The sequence below is a fragment of the Spermophilus citellus genome (genome assembly GCF_964194105.1).
Source record: "Spermophilus citellus genome assembly, chromosome: 10".
NCBI lineage: Eukaryota > Metazoa > Chordata > Mammalia > Rodentia > Sciuridae > Spermophilus > Spermophilus citellus.
In genome coordinates, this window is record NC_138197.1 from 124,230,675 (window position 1) to 124,256,952 (window position 26,278).

General features: G+C 50.3%; 1 protein-coding gene and 2 long non-coding RNA genes across 5 annotated transcripts in view; 2 read left to right on the forward strand and 1 right to left on the reverse strand.

Moving 5' to 3' along the window:
• Positions 1-26,278, reverse strand: part of LARGE1 (LARGE xylosyl- and glucuronyltransferase 1) — a 490,254-nt gene that overhangs the window by 453,662 nt on the left and 10,314 nt on the right. Inside the window, exon 2 of one of the 2 annotated variants that reach the window (XM_081309722.1) lies at positions 15,555-15,684. The exons of the other annotated variant lie outside the window; for it this stretch is intronic. The gene's annotated coding sequence lies outside the window, so the exon portion shown is untranslated. The remainder of the gene's footprint in view (positions 1-15,554; positions 15,685-26,278) is intronic. 2 annotated transcript variants of the gene reach the window in all.
• Positions 398-4,633, forward strand: LOC308658779. 2 transcript variants are annotated; one of them, XR_014024240.1, is made up of 3 exons: positions 418-670; positions 2,325-3,341; positions 4,201-4,633. It is a non-coding gene; the product is annotated as an uncharacterized lncRNA (long non-coding RNA). The 2 variants fall into 2 exon arrangements; XR_014024239.1 differs by lacking the exon at positions 4,201-4,633 and having other exon boundaries at positions 398-670; positions 2,325-2,594.
• Positions 6,194-9,040, forward strand: LOC308658970. Its single transcript, XR_014024262.1, has 3 exons — positions 6,194-6,565; positions 6,991-7,113; positions 8,287-9,040. It is a non-coding gene; the product is annotated as an uncharacterized lncRNA (long non-coding RNA).

The following is a 26,278-nucleotide window of genomic DNA, read 5'->3' on the forward strand; positions in this document are numbered from 1 at the left end:
ATAGAGGGTCAGAGAAGACAAGGAACTCATCTAAGGCCACACAGCTAAGCAAAGGATGTGGACTTCTCCCCAGGCCTCCCAGCTCCAGAATGACACCACATAATCTGTGATGTTATGTTGGCCCAGCGGCCAGCAGAGGGTAAGCGTGGACTCTTGGCTCACTCAGGAGGATTCCCACTGCCTATAGAAGGGTGATTTTATTGTCTTTTTGAATTAAGTTTCAGTCCCCAGGACATGGAACCTAGCACAGTGGCGTACATTTCCGCCCGCTCCCCACCCCCAGGACCGCGGGATGAGGCAGGCTGGGGGAACTGGCTGCCCATGGCTATTCGGGTCAAGCTGCAGTCTCCAGGCCAAAGGAGCTGGGGGGAGGAGGGGCAGGAGGGAGCTCCATTCCAGAGCATCGGCCAAGTTCTCTTAGGCCAAGGCCAACTGCAGAATGTCAGCCACCACCTGTCCCTCCTGATCAGGGAACCGTGGGGGCAGAGGGCCACGCCAGAGAGAGAGCAAAGCTCCTCTGCCTAAAACACATATGCCATCCTGGAGCATTCCAGGGGACTCCAGGCCGGGCAGGGCTGCCCTCCTCAGCCGGTCACGCCTGCGGCATCCCCTGAGCACTGACTCATGCTGAACCCCAGGCAGCAGACCCCGCCATGCCCTGCAGCGGAGGGTGAGTTTACTGGCACTCAGCCACGGAGCACTTTAGCGGGAATGAGCTGTTTGACTTGTTTAATTGGGAGCTGCCCTGGCCAGTGCCGGAGAGCCCCTGTCCCCAGCAAGTGGGGGTCAGAAGTAGGGGACAGTGAAGAACCCACATGCTCCCTGGTCTGAGACCTCCTGCAGCCCCATCCAGGATGGACCCTGCCAGCCATGTCACTCTGGCAGGTGAGAAGTGGGCTTCAGTCCCCCTGGGCCTGGGCATGCGCCTGCACCTGGGCTGGTTCCTCCACAGCCCCAAGCCAGGTACTCCCAGCTCAACCTGAATGTCCCAATCTTGGGATTTTAGATAAAAGGTCATAGAAAACAATATACGGGATGGTCAAGAACACAGCTGTTGGAGCACACAGCTCTCATCTCCGGCCTTGAGTCCTGGGTAAGTCACAGAATCTCTGGGAGCCTGAGTTTCTCATGTATGCCACGCCCCAGGAACCAGGTCAGAAGCCCCTGGAGACCATCAGGAGCATAGGAGTGAACACCTGGACCCCACCCAGTCCCGATGGCAGTCCCAGCCATAGACACTGTGGGCCCATGAAGCCATCTGTGGGGTCAGAATTGAGGACAGTGGATAACCCCAGGGAGGGACAAGGGGTGGGGGCAGGGCCCTGGGGATGCCCCACCCCTGACCTGGGTGCTGGCTGTAAAGGCAGGGTGCCTTGTGAAGCTGCTTCAAGCTGCACCCTGTTCTTCCTGCACTCTACAAGGTACCATGCTGCTTTTTAATTTAAAAAATCGACAGGCAAAAGCCTTTGCCAGGGGACACATCTGCTGGCCTTTATGACTGTCCTCAGCTCAGCAGGAACTCTGCATCTGAACAGGCAGGCCATGTCTCCTCCTGAGCCCCTTCCCCTGGGCCACATCTATAAAGCCACCCCCAAAGTCACGATGGCCTCTGGGGGCTCCTGGCAGACTCAGCTCCTCACCTCCATGGCCTCCAGAGCTGCTCACGGACTTCCATCGACCCCTCTGAGCCTCTCCTGTGTGCCAGCCACTGATCTAGACGTGAACAAGGCTAACTTCTTTTAAAAAGATCATTTTGTGGGCCTAAAGGGAAGGGACTGAGTACCCAGGTGGTACAACTGCCATAAAATTTACTCTCAACAACACTGCAAGGTTCAGCTGAGGGCAGAGGTTCCTTTGGACCTTCAAGCTCCAGCCTCTCTGGAGTAAGCTACCAAGTCCCGGCGAAACGGAAGCCCAAAGCCTCCTCCATGTTTTTTCCCTGAGGATTTCTTGAGGTAATGGCACAACAGAACTCTCAATGTGAGTTCCAACCTTACTGTGTGACTCTGAGAAAGTATCTTAACCTCTCTTGCCTCGGTGATCCCATTTTCAAAATGGGAGAGATGATTACTTCCTAGGGTTCTGGAAGGATTAAATAAAATGGTCCAGTATGATGTTGAGAACATTGCCTGACATAAAATAAATGCTTAATATTCTTGAGCTGCTACTACTATTCTCAAGACTTCTATGACTTCCCAGGGATTCGCCTCCCCCTCTGTGCCTTTCCATGAAACTCATCCCAGCCTCCTTTTCCTGTAAAAATCCAGATACACAAAGCATTCACTGTGGTCTCCACTGGCCAGTTATCTCTCTGTTCCTCACAGGAAGAGCTGCAGAAGAGCGACGGATGGAGAAAGGGATTGGAAAGGATAGGGGAGAACGGAGGAAAGAAATCACCTGCCCTGCAGAGTCACCTTATTTGTGTCACTGGCTCCCACCAGGAGCCACCCTGTCCAACATGGCGGCCAGAAGTCCTTGCAGCTACTGGATGACTGAAATGCAGCTTGTCTGAATGGAGCTTTGCTGCAAATTAAAATGTACACCAGATTTCAAACTGTTATTAAATAAAGAATGCAAAGTCTTGATTTTGGAGATATTGTGGTTATGCGGCATTACATCCAACATATTATTAAAATTAATTTCATCTTTTTTTCTTCTTTTAAATTTTGCTAATGTTAAATTTCACATCACACGTGTGGCTACAGTCCCTTCCCTTTCTATTCAAGGCAGTTTCTTCCCTCAAAGAACTTTCCTTGTAGCTCACAAGAGAAAATGTCATGTCTCAGTAGGTAAATACATAAATTTCAATTTGTGGAGGTCAAAACTCGTCCTGGGAGGGGCAGTGGGGCTTGCCTGAGGTCACACCTGGATGTAACCAGATGCAGGACCTAACTTCTTTCCCCGACACTAATTCACCTAATGTTTTGCATCTGCTTGTTGAACCAACACCTCTGCAGGTCACGGCCCCAGGAAAAGACAAAGAGCCAGTATGTCATCACTTGCCACCAGGCTCACTGATGGTGGCTGTGTCTTACAAGGCAAGACTCTGACACCTCACTTCGAGAGACTAGGCTGCAATGGGGGTAAATGTCTGCAAGATAACGTTGGCACGCACGCTATGCAGACGCCTTTCCTACCTGGTGGCATAGCGATCCCACCTTTGCTCCTGTTTACACACAGCGCAGCAAGGGACCCGGGCACCACAAGGCCCCTGCTCAGGAGCGTCTCCAGGAGCCCCGCCCCAGGAGCCTTCTGCAAACTGACAAGGAATCCTCCCGAGAGCCCATGAGATATGGACCTTCACCCCACTTTGCAGATGAGGAAAGCAACTCACAGAGAAGGTCAGTGGCCTGCTACTGTCACCCACCCAGTCAGCAGCAGAGACAGAGTTAAAGTTGGTGTGTCCCACTTGGCAACTGCAAACCCACCTTCTTTGTGTCCCCACAGGTGGCCCCCAGCTCCAGGTCCTGGAATGCCTTTTCCAACCAACCGCCCTGCAATGTGGGGCTCAAGCTGCCTTCTCCATAAACTCCGTGTCGCTCTCTCCCTTCTCATGAAACCAGCTGTCCCTTCCTTCAGTCACCCACGAATTAAGATACCATCCACCCTGCACTGACCATGATGCACTAGAGTCCCTTGCTTCCCTATCCATAGCCCTCAACACTGTGCACCTCTTCACGGGAGGCTAAGCCTGACTCCCCAGGCCTCCTGGACCCCTGGCACAGTGTCACACTGTGTTGGGAATCACCCAGAGCAATCTGTGGATTAGATGAATGAGACGGTCAGCCGGCCCACCCCTCTGGATACCCTGCTCCTCGCCGAGTCCCTTTCCCAACCAGCTTCCCTCCTCCAAATTCCGATGTTCCTCCCCATAGGTGGCATTTCCACCCTTCTGTTTGCCTGGAGGGAGGCCAAGTGCATTGCTTTTGATGGTAGCCTGGTAACACCAATTGTCACTTCTTCATTTTTATTAATTGCTGTGTTAATCAAGCACTTCAAATTGTGTCCACCCATGATAACATGCTCTTATTTCTGCGGTGGCCAAGAAAACAGGTTTAAGCTGAAGCAAAAAAAAAAAAAAAAAGTCCTGCAGCCTTTAGGGCCCAGCACAACTGTCATATTTTCTAGAATATTTGAGCCCAGGAAAGGCCAGGTAGAAGGTCTCAGTCAAAATCTAATCTCTCTACATGTTCCATGCAGTCAAGAGCAGAGGGGATATAACCTAGGGCGTGACGTCTCCTCAGCCCCTGACGTCCCGTGAGCTGCTGTCCTCAGGCCCGCATTCAGACAAGGAAACCGAGGCTGGATTGAGAAATGTACTACATATTTCCACAGACCCCAAAGCTGGAAGAGACGGAAGATCAGGGCTGTTCCTTATCAGTGCACAAGTCACAGCCCGTCCCCACGATGAAGGACCAGAAGTGCCACCATCAGCTGATACAGATCTTGTCTTAAATCCTAGAAAAATTGTCCATGTGGACATGGTCACTCTGCTTCTCTTGCTTGTGACACAGACGCTCTTGGTATGACTGCCCTGCTCCACCTCCCACCTGCCCCACTGGGTGTCATGCTATCACTGGGAGCGCAGCAGCAGAGGAACAGAAGAAAAGGAAGGATGCATTCCGTGTGTCACGGTACTTTTTATCTGAAGGCCTGCTGCATGCTTAATGCACTTTTGTATTTCTCTCTAAGGTGATGTGCACGGGTCATCTACTGCAAAGAATCAATGTCATCCTTCCAAACGGTCCCCTTCCACTTTCCAAGTAGCTTTTCTTTTTTTCCCCCCAAGTTTCAATAAAGATGCCACGGAGGCTGCCAGGCCAAAGCACGATGACATTCCCTGACAGCCTCCCATATGGAAGCTCGAATGTTCCAGATGCCTTCCTGTGTACCAGGTTTCCAGAAGCACAGTTATGAGCCCCCTGGGGCCGGAAAAGGAGCGTCACACACAGACACGCGGCCCGGCTTACAGTCTGGCTTAATGAGCAAACTGCTCAGGGCCCGCAGCAGGCCCGGGCCAGGGAGGTCCCTGCATGGGGTCACCAGGTGAAGTCACTTCCAGCTCTCCAAAGGAGCAGATGGAAAATTCAAAAGAAATTGGAGCATCTATCTGGAGGGAGGGCGGGTCTACACCTCCGCACCAAGAGGACTCTGAGAAGCCGGAGGTAAAAAAGCACCAGCACTACAATGGAGTTTCTCAAACGCAGGGAATAAACGGATCCTTTTAAAGATGGAGGGGAGCCTGGCTGAAAAGCACAAGTCTTATTTTATGAAAATATGTTTTCAATGGCAAATTAATCAGGGCAATTTTTTTAATGTCATCAAAACATAAATGCCCAATTTAATTAGTTCTGTTGAATTAGGCGCTCTCTCCTAGGACACGCAGCATCGAGATCCAGGGATCGCACTCAGGGAGAGACCCCATACAGACAGTGTTCCGCCCTTTTAATCCTGGGGTGTTCAGGAAACGGGCTTCACGGTATCACAACAAGGGTTCAAGAGGCTGCTAAAGGAACAGGCGCCCCAGAGTGGGGTGACCACCTTCCTGGGAGAAACGGACACACAGTGGTACAGAGGACTTGTATCCCTGGTAGCAGGTGGACACTACACATGTCCTCAGGTGACCCTGCGCCCAGCACAGACAAACGCCGTGGACTAAAAGCCTCCGACAGAACCTCGGTAGAGTGGGTAGCGATCCATGCCCCTTCCTCACCAGCGAAAGGGCCCCCTTCCATTCTCTCTGTCCTTCTACTCAAGGAAAAAGGCCAGTGACCTTGGACCCAGGAGAGGCCTCTGTTGAAGGTCAGTCTGGCTGTATCCAAGTCATGCCCCACAGCTCCCACCTCTGCCCTCCAGGGGGCGCGGGGGAGGAAGCCCAGGGCAGCTGGCAGACTCTGGGCGGCAGGGGTCCTCGAAGCTCAGGAAAAACACAGATAAAATTCAGCCCGGGCAGCAATGGCTCTGTCTCTCATGAAGCCTGACGGGCAATCCTGATCTTGTCATATAAAGGGGGACTGGGGCTGGAATCAAGGTACTTTGCAAGTGAAAGTTTCATGCCTTCCACAGAGTAGCAAAACGCACCTGATAACCCCACGTGAACCCCCCTAGGAGCCCGTGAGATGGGCTCCCGGGGGGGGGCAGGTGGGGCCCTGCTCACACAGGGACCAGGACCCCCATGACTCCTGCTGCGCCTCCCCCTTCTGTTCTAATCACCCTGAACCCCACCGAGGGGCCTAGACTACGGGGGTTCGCAGACAGGCGGAGCACTCCTCATATATCAGTCTGGAACCCGATTTTCCTCACACTGGATCCCAAATCCCTCCTGCCCCTCCTCAAATCCACAGGGTGAATTACGCTGGAAATGGGAAAACTCCTCCCGCTGGGCCCGGATTCCAAATCAGAAGCATGGGCAGGCTGGACCAGAACTTCAAACTCCTGGCCTCCAACTCTGGAGGCGCCTGTCCAGCAGGCAGCGGCTGGGATCTGCTTCAGCCTCAGCAGCGATGCACCTTTCAGCAGGACACGATGGCAGGAACAGCAGCGTGACAACCTCCAGCACCAGGAGGTAAGTAAGGGAGGTGCCCCTCCGCTCCTGGGCGACAGTGCACCTGTGCTGGGACATTCCAGCAGCAGCATCTCCGTTGTGGAGCTGAGAAAATCAAAGTCAATGAGCTGAAGCAACTCACCCCAGGATTAGAGAGAAGGTAAACAACAGAGACTCGGGCTCGACTCTTTGTCGATGCCTTAATAACCTGGCCCGAAACACCCTCATCTTCTGTCTCAATGACAGCAAGCCCCTCCTCTGTAGTCTCTTTGCTTATATTTTGCTGTCTACAGACAATCAGCAACCCAGGAGTAGCCAAGCAATCCTGATAAATATGAGCCGGCTCCTGCCTCTCTTCCAATGCCCATGAGACCCTGCACAAATGGGCCTCGCTTCCTCTCTAACATCATCTACCACTACTTTTCTGGGGATTCTCTCTCTTCCAGGCATATGACCCCCTTGTGGTCTCTGACTGAGCAATTGAGAAGTGACCTCAGGGCCTTTGCGCTTACCTCAGCCTCAGCTCTTTCCCCAGATAGCTCCATGACTCATTCCTTCTTATTCTTCAGGTATGTGTTCAAACCACATGCACAAATCCCTGTTGACCAACCTACTAAAAACAGCAAGCCTACCCCACACCCCTCCCCCCAGCCATGGTACTTGTCATCAGAGGAGGACAAATGTTCTCTTTGTGCAGCTTGTTCATCTGTCCACTTCACGTAGCTGAAAAGCTACCAGAGGGAGGGACCCCTATCACTGCATTTACCAACAGCCTCTCAATCTGCTCACCGAGCAAATGAAGGTGTAGAGGCCAGTCCACCAGAGTTGGTCCCCGCTGGCCACTCTGCCTCAAGGAGGAGGCTGCTGGCTCAGGGAGGGAGCCGGGTTCAGCCCCAGCCAACGCCGGCTCCCCAGTCACCCCTGAGCTCCCCTCCAGGCTGCTGGGAACACAAGACTTCAAAGTCATTCTACATTTGCAAAGGTCACCTGGGTGGCCCTATGTCACACCCCTTTCCTCTGAGTGTGCCCTTCACATGGCTCTCGAGGGGACAGGCAGCTGGAGGAGCTGCCCACGTGTCAAGCCCCACATCCCCTCTACAGCCTCACATGGTGTCTGCCAAGCAAGGGCCTGCCGTGGGGAGCCAAGTGCCACCGCCAGGCACCCTGAGTTTGGATGGAATGTCACAACTATGCTGGGGACAGTGGGAGCCCAAGCAAGGCCAGACTGGGGAGGCCCGGAGAGGCCAGATGCCATGATCTGTAGAGCTGCCAGATGCTCCAGGTCACTGTTTAGTGCTGAGGGCGGCATCCTACCCAAATCTGCCCAGGGAGGGGAGGGCAGGGCGGGGCAGGGCCTCCCACCTCCTGTGTGACCTGGGCCTGCGCTACCTGTGCACATGCTCCCAAAGACAACCTCCTCTCCAAGGGGCAATGGCAAGCCCAACCCTGAGTTTCCTGACTGCTCAAATCCTCCTCCCCCTGCCCTGAAGCTGGGATCACTGCAGCTTCTGAGATGCGGCCAAGCACAGGGGCAGTGTCACCCAGGCCTGGGATGGCACTGACAACACAGAGGCTTTCCACAGGGAAAAAAAAAAAAAGGTGTGTGGGGGGCTTCAACAGAAAGGCAGGGAAGACCTTTGGAGGCCCAGGCGCTAACCGGGACCTGTGTGAAGGCTGAGCTGGGCGGGTTTCGAATGATATTCATCATCTGATAAAACTGATTGATTCCCCATTTCACCCAGGCAGAGACCCAGGCTCAGGTGAGAAGTCATCCCCTCGGATCAGAAAGTGAAAGCAGCCCCTGCCCGCGACCCCGGTGTGCATGGCGTGAGGACCGCCTTCCACACAGACGCTGCGCTCCTCGGGACCAACAGAACAGCTGGAATCCCGACTGACCCTGTGGCAGGGACCCTGCAAACGCAGGCTGACTTGAGCCCAGGAGCACGGCATGGCAGACACCTGACCTTGGGGTGGCCGAGGGCCTGGTGAATTCCCAAGTCCTAAGTTCACATGCACTCTTCAGGCTGTTTATCTTGCAAACCAGGAATGGCTACGGCACAGCAACACCGCAAGGTGCCCACTGAAGGGCCCTGTGATACGGAGACGGCAACACAGGGCTGATGTGCCCTGCAACCTGCAAAGGCCATGCAACCAAAGGTGCGACTATGACGAAACAGATGGCTGAGTCCACCCAGAGGCTCCCTCCAGGTCAATGCCTAAGCACGACCTCCTAGCCACCTCCCCCTGGAGCCTGAGTCTCTTGATACCATAAAAAGACATGAAATCCAGAAGGTTAGCCCTGAAGTGCAGGGTCCCTCCAGCTGAACATCTCAGGTGAGTGGCCAGGTGCAGGTGCAGGCTGTCACTTTTCCTGCATCCCACGGAAGCTGGCCCAGGATGGACCTGCGCCCTGGTGTTCAGCAAAGAGCCAAACAGATCCACTTCCTGCTTTCCCTCTCTTGGCCCTCAGGACTCAGTCCCTGCCCCAAGGGCAGCCCATCCCTCCTACCTAAAGTTCCTCCACCTTGAGTGACAAGGGGTCACTTTTAGAGAAAAGGAACTGGCAGGGAACCCTAGTTTTGACTTGTTTTTATTTCAAGGTTATTTCAACAGTAATATGGAAAAATATCAAAATTAAAAAAAAAAAAAAACTTAAATTCCAAATAGGTATTGGACACTAAGTCAGGCACTGTGCTGGGTGCTTCAGAATAGAACAGGTGCAGACACCCCCTGCCCACAGGAAGCTTCAAGTGCAGCAGGGCAGGAAGAAGTTCACCAAACCATTTCCCAAAAGCCTTAAAAATCCACTGAGAACACCTCCTGCAGGTCTGTACACACAGCCCAGAGAGGGCAAGTGCTGATCTGGGCAAGGTGGTGGGGAAGGCTGATTCGGAACCTGGGTGACAGACAGCAGGGTGGATTCTCCAGGCTTGGGGGAGGCAGAAGTCCACAGGAAGGGAATGGACCGTCTGCAAATATCAAACGAGGTCTGCTGTGGCCTGAATATCTGAGTCCCCCCAGAGTAAAATGAAATACATCCCCAATGTGGTGTGGCGTCAGAGGATTCTGGCCGGCCAGGTCATAAGGGTGGAGCCCAGTCCTGTAGCCTGAGCTTCCTCCAGGACCCTCCTCACTTTCCCAAAAGAAAACCATACGCGTCCAACCCTGATCAACCACAGGTGCCACCTGCCCCTCCAATGCTTCCAGAGCTCCTTTCAGAATGTCTCAGCTCTCCTTTGAACTCCGGGACCTTCCCCCAAGCCCCGCCTCCCGCCATTCAATATGAAGGAGGCAGCTGGGCACTCCCTGCTCGTCCCCTGGTAGAGCTGTCAGGTTGGCAAGCACAGCCGTCCTGACGATTTCCGTGGCAAAGGTCCAGGAACGAGCTCCCTCCTGGGCTCCACGGGCTTTTGTGCTCTGACAGCTCTCCTCGGCTCCACTGTGACATCTTTTTCATGGGGAGAAAAGAAAGCATATCCCTTGAAGTCCACCCATCGGTAAGTCTGAGATTTTGGAGCTGGAATAATTCGTATTGGGAAACTCTGAGAAATGGTTTCTTTCAATAAACCTCTCTTTCTGGATCCCCGTGAGGTTCCAGCAGAGGTGTTGAGTCACACTTTTCAGAGAGGGCCTCCGTGGGGTCCACTCATGTCAAGGCCATTTGCTGAGGGGACACGACACCGGGAGGCCGGCCCTGGGCTTGGTGTCCCACAGGGCTCATGGGCAGGGAGGAAAGAAAGAAGACTGCACAGCACTCACAAGGGGCCTCCATTCCCTGCCTCCACGTCCCAGCCTCCACGTCCACTCTATACACTTTACAGTAAGACAGACCCAAGCTGGGGCTTTTGCTACATGGAGATGGGACCATGTGAACTGGGGCTGGAATGAAGAGTGGTCTGGAAGGACCAGCACAGAGGGGCAGGAGAGGCGTGTGCAAGAGTCTTCATTCATCTGCTGTTTCCTGAGTGCTCGGAAAGCAGTTGGGAGTCGGGGCTGTACCATGGTCCAGGATAGCGGACACCGTCCCCGCCCTGTGCACTGTGTGATCTCGCGGTGGGCAGATGAGACACACGTTGGCAAATGAATTACCAGCATGTCAGTGCTGCAGGCAGGACCCTGGTCTCTGCCCCCTACGCTGGGAACCAGCTATCCAACCCTCCCCGCCCAGCTGACCAGCAGTTTCTCAGGACTGGGAGAGAAGAGCAGAGGCCAGCTCTAAAAAGAAATGGATGGGGAACTGGCAATCCACGTGCACCTGCCCATTTCCAGGCCCAGAGTTAGCAAGGCTGAGGGCCGAGCGCATCATTCTGCAGTTCAGGTCCCAGGGTCTCCCCCACAGCTGGCCCAGTAGCCATGGGAAGCTACCAAACTCCGCAGTGCCAAAGTGGAGGTCACCACCATGTTTATTCCATCTTAGAGTGTGATGTGAGGATTAAAAGTGTCAAGTGAATTGATTCACACAGAAGCAAAAAAGAAAGTGGGTAGCACACAGTTACACAGTTGGTCCTAAAAAAACAAACAAACAAAAAAATATTAGCTTTTTAAAAAACTAACCTGCACAACCCTGTGATACAGATTTTATGCCTATTTCATGTTTTCTTTTTCGTATTTCTTTGAAGAAACCGAGGCTCAGAGAATATAAAAGAATGTCACCAGCATCTCACAGGGGCATGTTGGAGCTGAAATGCAGATCCAGGCCTGGGTCGAGTTGAGAATCATCAGTAAATCACTGCAAAAACCGAGAGCCACAGGGAATCACTCTATGATGTTTGGACTGTCATGGGCTATTTCATATTTATTTTATATCTGCAGCATTCCCAGGTCCGTTCAAGGCAACTTTTTATTGGTGATAAGCCCATCTTCTCAGGCAATGGTTCTCGGGGTTGTTCAGGACAAAATGGGCCGCAATTCCTTTTGGGGTGCTGCCTCAGTTTCCCTAATGCTGGAAAAAGAGGGTTTGAGATTGCAGAGGGAAATTTATTATCACAGCTGCTCTGAAGACTCACTGCCCCCACCTCCTTCAAGCAACAGCTCGGAGCATATGCCCTGACCCAGAAGATACCTGGGGCGCCAGGGAAGCACACAGCAAGCCCCTTCCTCCTCCCGCATCCAATTCAGACTCCTTGTTCAGACTCCCCCGCAGCTGGCCCCTCCCAGGGACGTTATCTTTCCAGAACTATATGAAGGGTCCCTCCTCTAGGTCTCCCTAACACCCAAAGTGCTTTCAATATCTGTGCCAGTGGATTTGCTTCAGGAATTCACCTCCTTTCTAGGTTATGACGGCCACACAGACATGGGTGAAAGGCACTTTTCCCTCTTGTTAGATCTATTCCATTCTGCAAAGCAGCCATCTTTTGAGCACCTGCTGTGTGCAAGACACTGTGCTATGTGATTCAAAAATGAATTGTGAGGATGTCAATTGTGACAGGGACAGGGGCAGGGAGTGGAATGAGACTCTGATGTCCCTGCATAATTTCAGCAAGTAACCTTCCCCCTCAGGCTTAGCTAATTTACCTGGAAAATGGAAATAACATTATTAGCATTTACGACCGTCAACACAATGATGATGATTTCATAAGATCACAAATATAAAATGCTTAGCAACCATCCCTGGCACACAGTAGGTTCATCAGATCTATGTTGGGTGACCCTTTGTGATAAGCAGTGCAAATGCTGGCTATTCCCAAAGGGGGATGTGGCTCCCAGACACCAACTTAGCTTTAATTTTTAAGTCTTTTTTCTTTTTTTGGTTTAATGAAAACAAAGTCATTCAATATTTAATGGGAAATAGGTACCAATGCATTGGCTTCAATGGGGAATCAACTTTGAAATACCACATATTAATCCAGAATCCTGGTCAACATTCCCCTATTCTGGACTTCAATAACACCGTCTCAAAGGCCCATGAGGTCTCGGATCAATCTTCCTGCAGACTCTCTTGACTGGGTCCTCTCACAGGCCACTTGGAACTGTATCTTGTTTGGCACTTCATGATCTCGTCCTGACCCTCCAACCAACATCACCCAACTCTAAGACTTCTCTCCAAGGGGACCCATGATGGAATCCTATCAATATCCATTGGGTCCGTCATCAGTTGCATAACAATGCTGCTGAGGAACCAGGGTCTTAAGGCAACAATCGTTTCTTTCTGCTCAGCATCTTCAAGTTGGCTGGGACTCGGGGGATCTCCAGGGGGCTTGGTTTCTCACTGAAGCCTCTCAGATTGGCTGGAGGCTGTTTTCAAAGTGTCCAGGGCACACTTTGGTTTTGTGGCAAATGCAAAGACACATCAAAAAAAAAAAAAATGCTTCAGATCTTGTCTGGTACAGGCTCCAAACTCCCACCCCATCACCTCCACTTCATCCTACAGGTCAAAGCAAGTCACGTGGTCGAGTCCAAAGCCGAGTCAAGGAGATCGGGCAGGAATTCAGAAAACTGTGAAGAATGGAAGCCATTAATGCAAATAGCCTATCACATCCACCACCCGGGTGCCTCATACATATAAAATGATCATTAGGCACTGAATAAGTGAACAAGTGAATGAAGGGAATGAAGACGGAGCCCACTTCAGAGCCCTGTCAGGACACATGCCAATTTCACCGGCAGCCACCGCGAATTCGAAATGCGGCACAACAGTAGCACTCTCGTTAAATATTAGTTTGCTACAGGTCCCTAGACTCCACTGTACTTCAGCTGGAGAGGCAGCGGTTCAAAAACTTGTACGTTCACACTGTTATTTTTTTCATGGATCTCAGATGATGAAATAAATCGATATTCCCACTCACCCAGGGGAGCGTCCTGCACACGCCACACCAAGGAGAGAAAAAGGGACACTGTTTTGCACACTCGGGGCAGCGGAGAGGGGAGGGGATCCAAAAGGAGAAGGCGAAGAGGTGACTTTGAGCCCAACCTACAGTGGTTAATTTTCATTTAACTACCTAGCCGAGACTGGAGGGTGAGCAGAGGCACATTAAATTCCATGAACTTATGAAATGATGCATTATTGAAGCCACAGCAGGGGAAAGGGCTCGGTTTAGAACACATAAAAGACTAAAGTCTGCAGAAGTGTCATCTCCCATGACAAGGTAGGGCAAAAAATAAAAAGAGAAAAAGAAAAGCATTCTAATTGTGAAAGAAGACACCTGCTCCCATGGGGGAGGAAAACCCAACACAAGCCGGAGCCCTCTGCATTCCCCCACCCCAGTAACGCCGGTAGTTCCTCCCAGGACCCATCACAGAATAAATCTTAAATGATTCTCTTTCCCCTGCGGCCCCCACAACCCATGGCTACACACCACTGTTTACTCATCCCCCCCAACAAATACACACTGAAGACAAACCCCTCCATCAACAGCTCACGTTCAAATGGACTGCACAGCACATTATAAAACGTCTTCCTCTCTTACGGGAAGAAAAGCAAGCAGGCTAAAGAAGGGAAGGAGAGGGGGACTTACCAGAAAATAATAAAATAGGGTGAAAAATTGCCCAACCCTTTACTTATGTCAGCTGCCTTAGGTTCCCTGTGCCCGTCCACTAAACTAAGTTGCACAGGACACCCACAGCAGGTCCATCAGCTCATCATTCATCCCAGCAGACACAATCACGGGCTCCCTCCCTACTCCCTGCAATCTAATCCTCCTCATCAAGAGGTACCGGGGGAGCCTGGGAAAATCCAATACCCAGAGAACCGCTAACCCTAGGCAAGGCCAAAGGTAATCCACGCAGCACAGATAGATACCTGCCTCACTAAGGCCTGTTGGGTGTATATGCCCAGTCCCCGGGGACCCCCTGCACCCTGTACTGTGTGCAGAGTAGGGAGGGAGCTGAAGACACTGATATGCTGGGACCTGTCAGTTCCAAAGCAAAAGCATGAGCTCCCGGAAGCCCATCCTACAGCACCCTCTGCAAGTGCCAGTCTCTAAGCTCACAGGGTCTGCTGCCCAGTAGGGAGAGGAGCTGGGTTGGTGGTGGGACCATGCCCCGACTCTGATGCTCCACCTTCTCTGTTCAAGGTCCGCCATACAGAGACCCTGTGCCCCAGTGTTCTGAATCTGGCCACGAACCCTCATCACCTGGAGTTTTTGATCCTTGTGCACAAGATGCACACAAACCAACATTTGTGGTGTAGAGTGCAGGCACTGGTTGGTATACATCAAAGCTTCCCCAAGGATTCCAAAATTCAGCCAAGGTGAGACCACTGTGGCCCCTCACTCTCCCCACCAGGGCAGCCCGCTCCAGTAAGAAACCCCATTCTTTTTGGTTTATTTTTTAAGATGTTGATGGACCTTTATTTTATTCATTTATTTATATGCAGTGCTGAGAATCCAACCCAGGGCCTCACACATGCTAGGCAAGCCCTCTACCACTAAGCCACAACCCCAGCCCTGGAAACCCCATTCTTACCACCTCTTCTCCCCTTCTTATTTCAGTGGGTCCCCCCACTCCACCCCACCCCACATGGCTCACAGGAGTGAATGTTCAGAAACCCTGGTGGCCTCTGTTGCAGCCATACTATCTTCCAGGCAAAACTAGAAGGTAGGACCTGTAGAAATCTCTCCATGATCTTCCAAGGCATTGAGCTCAGGCACGCAGGAGCACAGCATGGTGTTCTAAGCCTGCTTTGGCCAGATATGAACTCTGGGTCACAAGAAAAGACACCTCACTGTGTCTTATGTAGATGGAGCCCCACGGCACCCACCTCCTCAGGACTGTTGAACAAACACAATGAGAATCATTAATCAAGTGGATGACATATGGCAGTGCTCAAAAAGTGGCAGCAGATCTTTTTAATTTATTATGTGGGAGTCGGTCTAAGGAGAGCTTACATACCACAACGGAATTTCTAGGGCAGTTTAACAGTTTATGGGGGCAACAAATGGGACAGAATATTTGAAATCAAGTCCACCCCCCAAATCTGCTCACTCAACCCTCTGTGTTAACGCACAGGCAAGACATAGGGTCACAGCACTGGAGCAGGAGAGATGCAGACAGGGGTGGGGAGAAAGCTCACCTGCACAGGTAGGTGGGGGGGAACTGGTATCCCGAGCCTCCGGGTGGGACAGGCGAACCTGAGGCCAGAAGAGCACGGGAAGGAACCAAGAAGGTCAATGGGATCTCACCATGAATGTATTCGAGTGTAACTAGAAGACAGAAAAAAGAGGCCATTCATTCTTTTGCTCCCTTCCAGAAGACAAGAAAAGACGACACAGGCCTCCGGTGATCAGGGTAGAGAACCAGGATGGAATCCATTCCAGCGAGTCTCCTGGGAGGCCATGTATCTGTCATCTATTGCCGTGTAACAAATTACCCTTGAGTTGGCAGCCTGCAACAGCAGACATCTGTGCTCTCCGTTTCTGTAGCTCTGGCGTAAGTCTGGGCACAGCTAAGTGGGTCAGAGTCTCATAAGGCTACAAAGTGTCACCAGGTGGAAGCTCGAGGGAGAGTCCACCTACAAGCTCACGGTGCCGTGAGAATCCCATTCCCTGTGCCTGAATGCATTGCCTTCTTGCTAGCTGATGGCTGGATTGCTGAAGCCACCCCCAGTTCTTTGCTGAGTGGGCTCCCGCCACATGATAACCTCATCAAGGCAGCAACAAGAGCCCTCAGGGACCCTGCCCGCAAGACGCGGGTCTTACAAACACAACAGGATGTGATCCCAGAAGTGGCACCCACCACCTCTGCCGCCGTCTGGTGGTTACAAAAGGTCACAAGTCCCTGGCACATACAGTGGGATGACACAAGGATGTGAACACTAGGAGGTGGGGATCCCAGGCACCCTTAGAGTCTGCTTGCCAAGTCTTTTTTTTTTCATGGTGTCAAAATACACACAACATAAAAGTGACCACTTTAACCACTGGAGGGTTCAGTAGAAGTCAGTTCACGTCCTTTGCAACCATCCCTACCACCCTCTGCCAGGACACTTTCATCTTCCCAACCTGAAACTCTGTTGTCCACAGGACACTGCCAGCTCCTGACCCAGGCCCTAGCCACCACAGTTCTGCTTTGTCTCTCTATAAATTTACCTACTCTTGAAACCTCCTTTAAGTGGAATCATGACTATGTATCCTTCAGTGACTGGCTTACTTCACCCTGTGTAATGTCCCCAAATTTGGCATGTGACAGGGTTTCCTTCCTGCTTAGGGCTGAATAATATTCCATTGTGTGTATTTATCTCCTCCTGTTCATCCATCTGACCTCTGATAGACACTTAGGTCAGTCCCACTTTGGGGCTTTTGTGAATGATGCTGTTACGAACGCATGTGTACAAATAAATTACACTCGAGTCCCTGATTTTAGTTCTTTGGGGTATATAACCAAAACTGGTCACTGGACCAGAGTGCCAGGGACTCAGCTGAGGCCAGAATGTGTCTGGACCAGAGCAGAGTGGCCTGGGAGCATATTAGAAACTTTTGATGAGGCACAAGGAGGGTAAAGGGTGCCGGAGTGGCTGAGAGCAGCATCACCTGAGCGCAGCTCTCTCCCAGTGGGGCCGCCACCCTGCTACAGCCTAGGACACCGATCCTCTCAACTGCAACACCCACCTGGGCTCACTCCTGACTTTTTTTGCTGGTTCTGCCCTTTAAAGGAGCCCTTCTCTGCTACGTGGTCGGCAGAATGAAGCCAACACTCTCCCTGGCCATGCCATGGAGGTCAAGTGGGAGACTCAACGGAGCACAGCACCTTCCCTACTGACTGGACTGACCCGAGGGTGGAAAAGGCACTTCAAGGCACTTCCCAGCTGCCCCCTGGAGTTCTCTGCCCTAAACCTCAGCAGGTTACAGACAGTGCTGCACAAAGGAGGTCAGTGCTTTGAGGAGTCTCGGGAGAATTTCCGCTTCCCTTTCCCAAAAGCCCAGGAAAAAGCTGAAATGGAAACTTCAGGTTGACTCACAACTGTGGATGAGACACACCCGTCTTTGCAAACCAGCTGCTGCTGCTGCCACCATCAGAGCGCAAGACAGTGTTTAAATCAAGCCCATTCTTTTGGGAAACCTTACATAGCCACTCCTCCGCTGCTATTTTTACTTACCCCCAAAGCTGTAAGCAGTAAACTCACACTGGTGATGCATGAAGACGAAGTCCCAGGCATTTATTACGATTGGCAGGATGGGGGGGGGGGGTTCCTCCCTCCACCGTTTTGAGGGGTGCAGTTGGGTGGAACTGAGTACATTTGCATCATCGTGCAACCCGCACCAACATCCATCTGGGCACTTCCTGACCTCCCAGGGCTGCAATGCTGCACCTGGCTGTCCCTGTCCCGAGGGCTGCGCAAACCAGAGGGGCAGGTGGGGCCTGGGCGGGCACACGGACGCCAGGATGGGTAGCCTGGTGGGGAAGCTCAGGGAGGGGAGAAGTCCCCATCTCCCCCATCCCATGTCAGGCGATGAAGGGAGTTGGGAGGGGAATGCCAATGAGCCCTACAGACAGCCCAAGTGTGGCGCTTTATTACAGAGCCTAAGTGACTGCAAACAGGCCATTATCAAATCTCTTCAGTGACAAAGCTCCGCGTTGAAGGGCACAAATAAAAATAAGTACATTAAGCACAATAAATCACAGGGGCTGGTCGTGGAGACCCATTATCCCTGGGGGATTACGGGGTTGTTCTCCTGCCTGCGCTCAGCTATTGGATCCCGGTTTCCCCCTCATTGTTTTAATATTGCAACCATTACTCTCTACGCCGCCAAGAGCCTGCTGTTTCTCTGTAGTTCTGGGTGGCAAGGGCGTAATTTGTTTTATGATTTGCTTGGGAGGGTAGCTGTTTTATATTCATCTTTAAAAGATACATTCAATAATCGCGGCAATGAGACCCTGCTTAAAAGACAAGACTGGGTCCTGCCATTCCTCCTGCATCAACGTGAGCAGAGCGGCGGCCACCCAACCATCACCAGGAGGGCCATAGAGTCTCTTTGGAGGGTGACGTGCCCAAGGACAGCTTTAGTCTTGCTTCAAAGAGCCACTGATTCATGTGGGAGGCAGCGCAGGCTGGAGGGAGGTGGCAAGGGGCTGGGAGTCAGGAGGTCTGGGTTTTGCCATGATGCTGGGGTGGTGACCTTGGACAAGTCCCCTGATTTTCATCCACAAAATATGCCAATCAGGCCTCACGCCTTTTAAGAGCCCTAAGGATCCTACCTTTAGACAAGATGCAGAGGAGTGTGAAGCACTTTAATAATAATACTTGTATTCCTCCTCTCCCAAATGGATCCCTGCTACATTCATTTTAAGATAGAATTATGCAACCGTCCGAGACACATCCCATCAGTTCCTTCTTGGATCCATGTAGAAACCTTCCCTTCCGCCCCTCAGCCCCTGACATGTTGTCTTCCAAGACAGCTCCTCGTTGTAAATTCTGTCAAGTCCTCCTCCAGTGTTATCCATCAGGAAGAGAATGGGGGACAGGTCCTGAAGGACAGACTGTGGGGGGCCACTGGCAGGACTGTCCGTTAGGCTCCTCCCCCTCAGAAGTGAACAAAGCTCTTCTGCAAGTCGGCAGTGCAGGCGTGGGGACATCAACAGCCCTTTCAGGCATCCCCATTTCAATTACCACATCTGAATCTCGCCACGAAAAGAGCACTTCTCGCGGCAGAGCGCAGGGCGGCTGTGCAGCGAAATTGATCCCGGAACTTCATCGCCCGTGTGAGAGGCAATGACATAAAACCCGCCCGACAGCGCCCCACTCTCAAAATCCTCTATAAAGGCCTCAAATTCAGAAAAGGCAAAAAAAAGTTACAAGCTCTCCCGTGCTAGAAGTGGAGCTGGGTTTTACGGATCATCAAAGCCCGTTGCGCAGCCTCTTGGGGGTGGAATAAAGAAGATTCCTTCCAAACAAGCGGTGCCTCTGGCTTTGCAAAATTTGGTGTAACAACCCAATAAATACCAAGTGGAGTTAGATATATGGTCGCTTTTAGCTCAGAACTGCAGGTGGCAAGTGGCAAAAGTGTCTGGAAACATGAGGGCTAGGAGACAACCCAGCCCGGTCACGGGGAACCAAGCCTCCCAGAAGAACACGGCTTGCAAGCAGGGACGTGGTCTCATTCTTCTCCTCACCCCAGTGCCCAGCACAGCGTCTGGCACATCACCGATGGCCAGACGCTGTGCGTTCACTGAATGAGTGAAGGAAGGAAAGAATCTGAGCAAACTGAGCCTGGCCCCCTGCAACCCTCAGAAATCCTGATCCAGTGACGAGAATATGCTAACAATCCACGCTGCATGTAAAAAGGAAGGCAGAGAACCAGGTCCTTTCAATGTCACTGGAGGGTCTGGAGGGTTGTTGTGTTTGTTTTGTTCCTTTTTTCCCCTTACAATTGCAAGTGATTAGGAAGAAGCAAAAGAGAAACACCGTCAGAAAACATTCTTAGCCTCTGCCCCTGAGTGAACCTCTTTTGAATATCAAAACACAGCTCATGAAAACAAACCAATAAAACCAAAATACATTCCCACGCTCTCCATGAAAGATTCAAGAGTTGGGACAGACTTCTCAGGATTTATGCCCAAATGACACCACAGGGCAGGAGTGAGTGGCCATCCAGCCTGGATGAGGCAGGTGACTCAGCAGTCCCAGACTCTCAGGGGCAGAGCTCCACCTCTGGATGGGCTCCCCTTCCTTTCTGGTACCAATGGGCTCCTAGTTGCCCCAGATCAGGCAGCTCAAGTCAGACATTCAGACATCCCAGAGGACTTTTAATTAAAAAAACTCACAGAACTTATCATGTGTCAAACCCAAATGCTTATTTGATATCACATATCTGGAATGAAGAGCATCTAACATCTCATGGGGTCTCCAGCCTTCATGAGGATATAGACAGGTGACCTTCAACCTATGACAGGGTTATCTTCGTGATAAACCCAGTGTGGGTGAAAACATCATATGTCAAAAATGCATGGACAATAATACTCCTAACCAATCAACCACCGCAGCTCAGCAACACAACTGTACAGTACAGCTGTTGACCCCTCTGAGGGAGCCGATGATTGGAAGCCACAGCTCTATGCTGCTGTCCAGCATCTCAAGAGAAGGGCGACCCCACAACAACTGGGCAAAGATCCAAATGCAACATTCAAAGTGTGATTTCTAATGCATGCATACAACTTTCACAGCATCCTCAAATCAAAAACTCCTATTAAACCATCATAAGTCAGAGACCTTGCGAGTCAGAGACCAGGTATGTTCCAGGACACTTTCTAGATTGTGTCTGATGTTTACACTTAAGGTGGGAACGGCTGACAAACTGTGCTTCACAGAGGAAAACCAGCTCTGAGACAATGGCCAGTTGAATTGTGCCCCCCACTCCCAGCACCTCTGTAGAATGTGACATTTTCTGGAAATAGGGTCTTTACCGATGTAAGCAAGTCAAAATGAGGTCATTAGGGTGGGCCCTGATTCAATGTTACTGGTCTTTGTATAAAAAGGAGAAATTTAAACACAGACATGTACAGATAGATGGCCAGGGGACAGGAGGGAGGTGTCCACAAGCAAAGGCAGGACCAGAACTGCTGGCCAACACCAGAAGCTAGAAGAAGCAAGGAAGGATTCTCACCTGAAGGCACTGACAACCCTGAGACACCTTGATTTTAAATTTCTGGCCTCCAGATCTGTGAGACAATAATTTCCTATTGATTTAAACCATCCAGAGGGTGGTACTTTGTAATGGCAGTCACGGGAAACTAACTCAAAGAAGTTGAATCCTTTATCCAAGATGAGTTAGCAAACTTCAACACAGAAATAATAATAAAAAAACAGTTTCTGTCAAAACCTCTGGACCCTGGATCCTATTCTCTCAGGGACTCAACAGCTTTCCAAGAAGACAATCCCCAATCGACCAACCCAATCTGCACTGGCACAGGAGGGGATGGTGACACACATATGGATCTCTTGGGCCTTCATCCTCATCCCATATTAACACATGTACACTTTAATCACATCTTGTAGCGATTAGCTTTTCCAAAGCCTTACGGTTGGAAATTTTTGGATTGCAGGTAAGCAAAAGTTAAATGGGTGATTTTGGGTTTTTGACATGAAAAGACTACAATTTGACAAGCAGCAACCTACTCCACACATCTTTTCAGCTGTGATGTTCCATTACAAACACAGACCAGACAATGAGCACACAAGGCATGTTAAAACAATAATTAATGCAGAAGCGAGAACGATGACAACTTCTTGACAAGGTAGAATAATGGACAGGTTTGTCATCGGCACAGCCTGGAAGGGAGTGTGCTCAGGGTGAGAAGGGAAGTCATTCTGACACAACAGTGGCCTTTCGTGACCGGGTCCACGCACTCACGAAACCCTGCCCTTGCAAAATCTGTTCCCTGAGACATATAAACAGGAAGACAGGGGTGTCTCACACTCAGCAATCTGGCACCACGAAAGCCCTAGAGAACCATTGGCCACCTAACCCTCTCTCCATGCTCCATGGAAAGAGTAAAGAGGGCCAGCTTAACACGTGCTGTTCAAATCAATGTCAAAGTCCCATCATGGGGCAGCCTTTCACCGCACTCCCCCCAAAAGTCATGGAACCCATTCTGCAACCAAAGTCCACTCTCCCAGTTTATCTAGGAGGCTGTGACCTGCAGTGGCCACGTCACAATTCCAACGTGGTAGCACAGAGCCTAAAGAAGAAGGTTCAGATTCTCACTATCTGATCCCAAGCATTTTTGGCAAAACCTACAACCAGTTCCTGTCACCGTACCTTGACTTCTCGCCACTCCTACTAAAGGGAAAGGCGTTCCCACACAATAAGCTTTGCTTCAAACTGAACAACAGCAGTCGGCACACGGGCTGGTATGGTGGTGGTGGGTGAGCCAGGAGAACACAGGGCTAGAGAAGAGAGCCTGGGTCTGATTGACAGGACTTCAACATCTTAATCTTCATGTTGAACATGTTGGAACTCTGTGCCTAAACACCCTGTCCCACTCTACCCATAATGCACGGAGGACTCACCCCCTCACCCAACCCACTCCAGGGATGTGACATAGGATTCTGAACCTAACACAGAAGGCAGAGCCAAGGGAGGGAGCAGTCCTGGGAACCTGGATTCAACCCTGCCTGATGCTTCCCTCCACTTTCAGTTACTTGAGCAGATAAAGTTGACTTGTTATTGATGTTACTCAACATGAGTATGAATTAAGTTCCTATCATTTATGCCTCAGACAGTTCTTAATGAGTTTGTAAGATACTCTGGTATACAAAATCACACGTCTAAATATATGTGTAAGGTTTCACCAAAATTTAAAGTGTGTTCTCATTTTCCTGAATCTACCCCATATAATTTGAAGGATCCTTAATCATGAGTGCAATCTATGAGCTGTAGGAGAGACTGATGTCTCTGAAATTCTATGGAAACAAATCTTTAGGCAAATAAAGGTCTAGGACAAAAACAACTTAAAACTACTCGGTAATTTTACTTCAGTATGTTGGGGAAAGTATATAGGACATTGATCTTCAAGCTTTTTTTATTCTGAAATTTGAAAAACTTGTACCACCTTGCCTGTTCTTAGGCTGACATCTAGAGTTTTCATCAAACACTAAATAATTTCTAAGGATATAATTTCAGCACATGGTAAACATTAACATTTTAAAATAAAACTCCCACATCATATTTTTAAATGGAATCTAGCAATCTGATATCCATCATTCACTTTAAAAATTCAAGCGCAAGTTATTTTTTAAGTATTCAAAAATTTATAGTACTTCTTAGCGTAAGAAAGGGACCCAAATTCCCTGTTTGTAGCACCTAGTTCAGCAGGTAAAAGAAACAGGGGAAGGGGCAGCCCTGTGGAAGAGAAGGTTCTCATATTGCAATTTCAAACAGTCCCTTTCTTTGGCACCCTTGATAATTTTTATACCCAGAACAACACACCAATGTAAGATTAGTCTGAGGCAAGTGATGTACCTTTATCAAAGGTACCAATGATCTTCAAGTCCCCCTCCCCCTCACGTCAGCACATTGCCTTTATGAATTAGGAAAGGAAACGAGGAAAGGGAAAGTAGGAGAAGAACCACAGAGTAGGTAAGGGGTGGTCTCAGGATGCTCCATGTCAGGATGGGCATGTATGTGAGGCTGAAGATCTAGAAGTCGATTTCCTTAAAACTCTTCATACCTGTGGATCCCCTGGTCCAACGTCAAGAATCACCATATTTCAAAATCAAGATACCTGGGTTAGAAAATAACAGGACAAAGATGAAACGCCAATAACCTGGAGACAGAACTGGGCTAGGGTCTCCAGCTTTATCATTTCAGCAAATAACAAATCTCTCCAAACCCCAGTTTCCTTCGTTACCTCTAAAATCAAAGTGCTCAGTTCAGAGGGCTGTAATGGGGACCAAAAGACATCATGCATGTAAAAGACGTCCCACAAGCACATAAGTAGCATTCAACAAATGGTAGCTGTAATTATACCCACGATCACTCGGTATTCCTAGCACCTTGCTAAGGCAGAGCCATTTCCTATGCCTTTCATAGTTTCTCATCTCTTTACCTGTCAGAGCCTAAACTTTCTAAGAGAGGAAAAAATCAGGGTGGACATAAGACTCCTGGAAAATGGTCTCAGGTGACTAGTGGGCAAAGCATGCCATTTGCCTCCTTATTTTGCCAAGCACACCCACGATAAGGGGTCAGATATGGTGACAAAGCTCTAAATAACAGCAACTACAACAGCGAACACTATTGAATGCGTCCTCAACAGTACACACACATTAACAGATTTAATGAGATCAAAAAGGCTGTTTCCACAGGATTCATGGACAAACTCAAGAAGAAGAGAAAACAAAATGGCAAAAACTATCACCAGAGAAAGCATCTCCTGCTTCTCCTGGACCACCTCTGGAGAAGCAGCGGGGTGTCATGACCCACACAACCAAAGCCTCGTGCCACCGCAAGCTGATAAAGTTCTGGGTCACACAAACCCTCCAACAGGCACAGGACTCCTCTGCCACAGCCCTGTGATTTGCTGAGCGAACTTATTCATGCAGCACCCAAGCTTGGCTTACAAGGGCAGTGCATAAAAACCCAAATGGACCTCAGAAATATCAGAGGCAGTACTAAATATTCTGACATAAGTATGTGTGTGTGTGTGTGTGTGTGTGTGTGTGTGTGCGCGCGCGCGCGCGTGTGCGCGTGCATGGAGTCTTTGGACGCTGCTGCTAAGCTTCTACACAAATTCACCCAGTCCTTCAGAGCCACTCCCCAGAACCGGCTGATATTTCTCAATCAATTATAACTGGCATTCTGTATCTGGTTCTTTAAGAAATGTCAAATGGTATTAAACCTACTAAACAGAAGCCCTGGTCAAAGCATCCATCAGCACCCAAGGATCAAGCCAGAGTCAAAGGCTTGAGGGAGGGAAGAGGAAGGAAGGGTACCAATGATCTCCAAGTCACCCTCCCCCTCAGGTCCGCACACAGCCCTCAAGGGTTTGTGTGAAGACACACCCAGATATGGCAAGGACCATGTCCCCACCTCACCTCCATCACCACCACCAGATTTCTGGAGAGCATCAATGCGGGCCAGGAGAAGCAATTGTCACTCCAGTTCTTGGTGGCGGGGCGAGGGAGGAATTCATTCTTTAGATTCAGGAATACCTTGAGAAGCAAATTCCCGCCACCTCACCTACAGCACAGTAGCATCCCCAACACTAAGCCAGAAAAGGTTACAATACACCTGGCCCATAACGACTACGAAATCCAAAGCAACCACCGTCGCTGCTCTTAAAAGAAAGACAGCACATCCCCGGTACAGGGTGCACCTGAAGATCCTGAGTTCTGACATCTTTCCTGAAAGGCAAGATGTAGCCAAGTCCAAGATGTCGGCAGACAGCACAGCCAGGGCAGCAGCAGGAGTCAGGGTAAGGGACCCAGCCACCCAGTACCCAGTAGCAGGACTGTCTACGGCCTGAGCTGGTTCTGAAGGGAAAACAGGAATGTCCCAGCCAGAAAAACAAGGAAACGGTGAGCGAGCAGGATGAGAGGTATGTGCATAGCTCGAAGGGTTCAAGGGCAAGAAATCCAGTCAGGGAGAAAACTAAGGATTTATGGATTGGTGGTGCCTGAGACAGGGGTGGTGGAGGGGTGACAAGGAGGCTAAGGCAGGGGCGGATTGAGAACAAGCTTTGCGCATCCTGATGAGAAAGGTGGATGTGTTCCCGTGGCTGATTGTGAGGGAGTAAGGGTAAGTACACAGAACTGTCTTCAAAAACACTCTTTCCTTAAAGATGAGAAATGATGACTCTCTATCTCTAAGTGATTGGACCATCCTGTTTGAAAGCTCTTGTTATCCAAAATTGACTGACTACCATTTCCAAAGCCTGCACTATCATCTGGCAGCAAGCGGCAGAGAAGCACGGGCAGTCTCAGGGCCAAGGCACACACCCCATTTCTAAGGTGAGCCCAGATGTGAGAGCTCTGAGCATTTTGCTCAAAGCTCTCCACAGTTGTGTTGGGAGCCACTCACAAGGAAAAGGCGAATTTTCTCTCTTACATCCCATATTGGGTATCATCCAAGATTGGGGAAATGGTTGTTCTACAAAACTCTGGGCACATTTCAACAACCCCCGCCTCCCCAGGAAGAGAGTGTACTTCACCAAAGCCCCATCCCCATCCCAGCCAGAGGAGAAAGTGCTACTTTAAGAACTCCTGGTTAGGTCACAAGTGGACTTTATTCCAATGAGGTCACTTTTCAGTGCACAGCACAATGAAAATCATCTCAGACTTCAGAGGCTCATAAGCCTATGATTTAT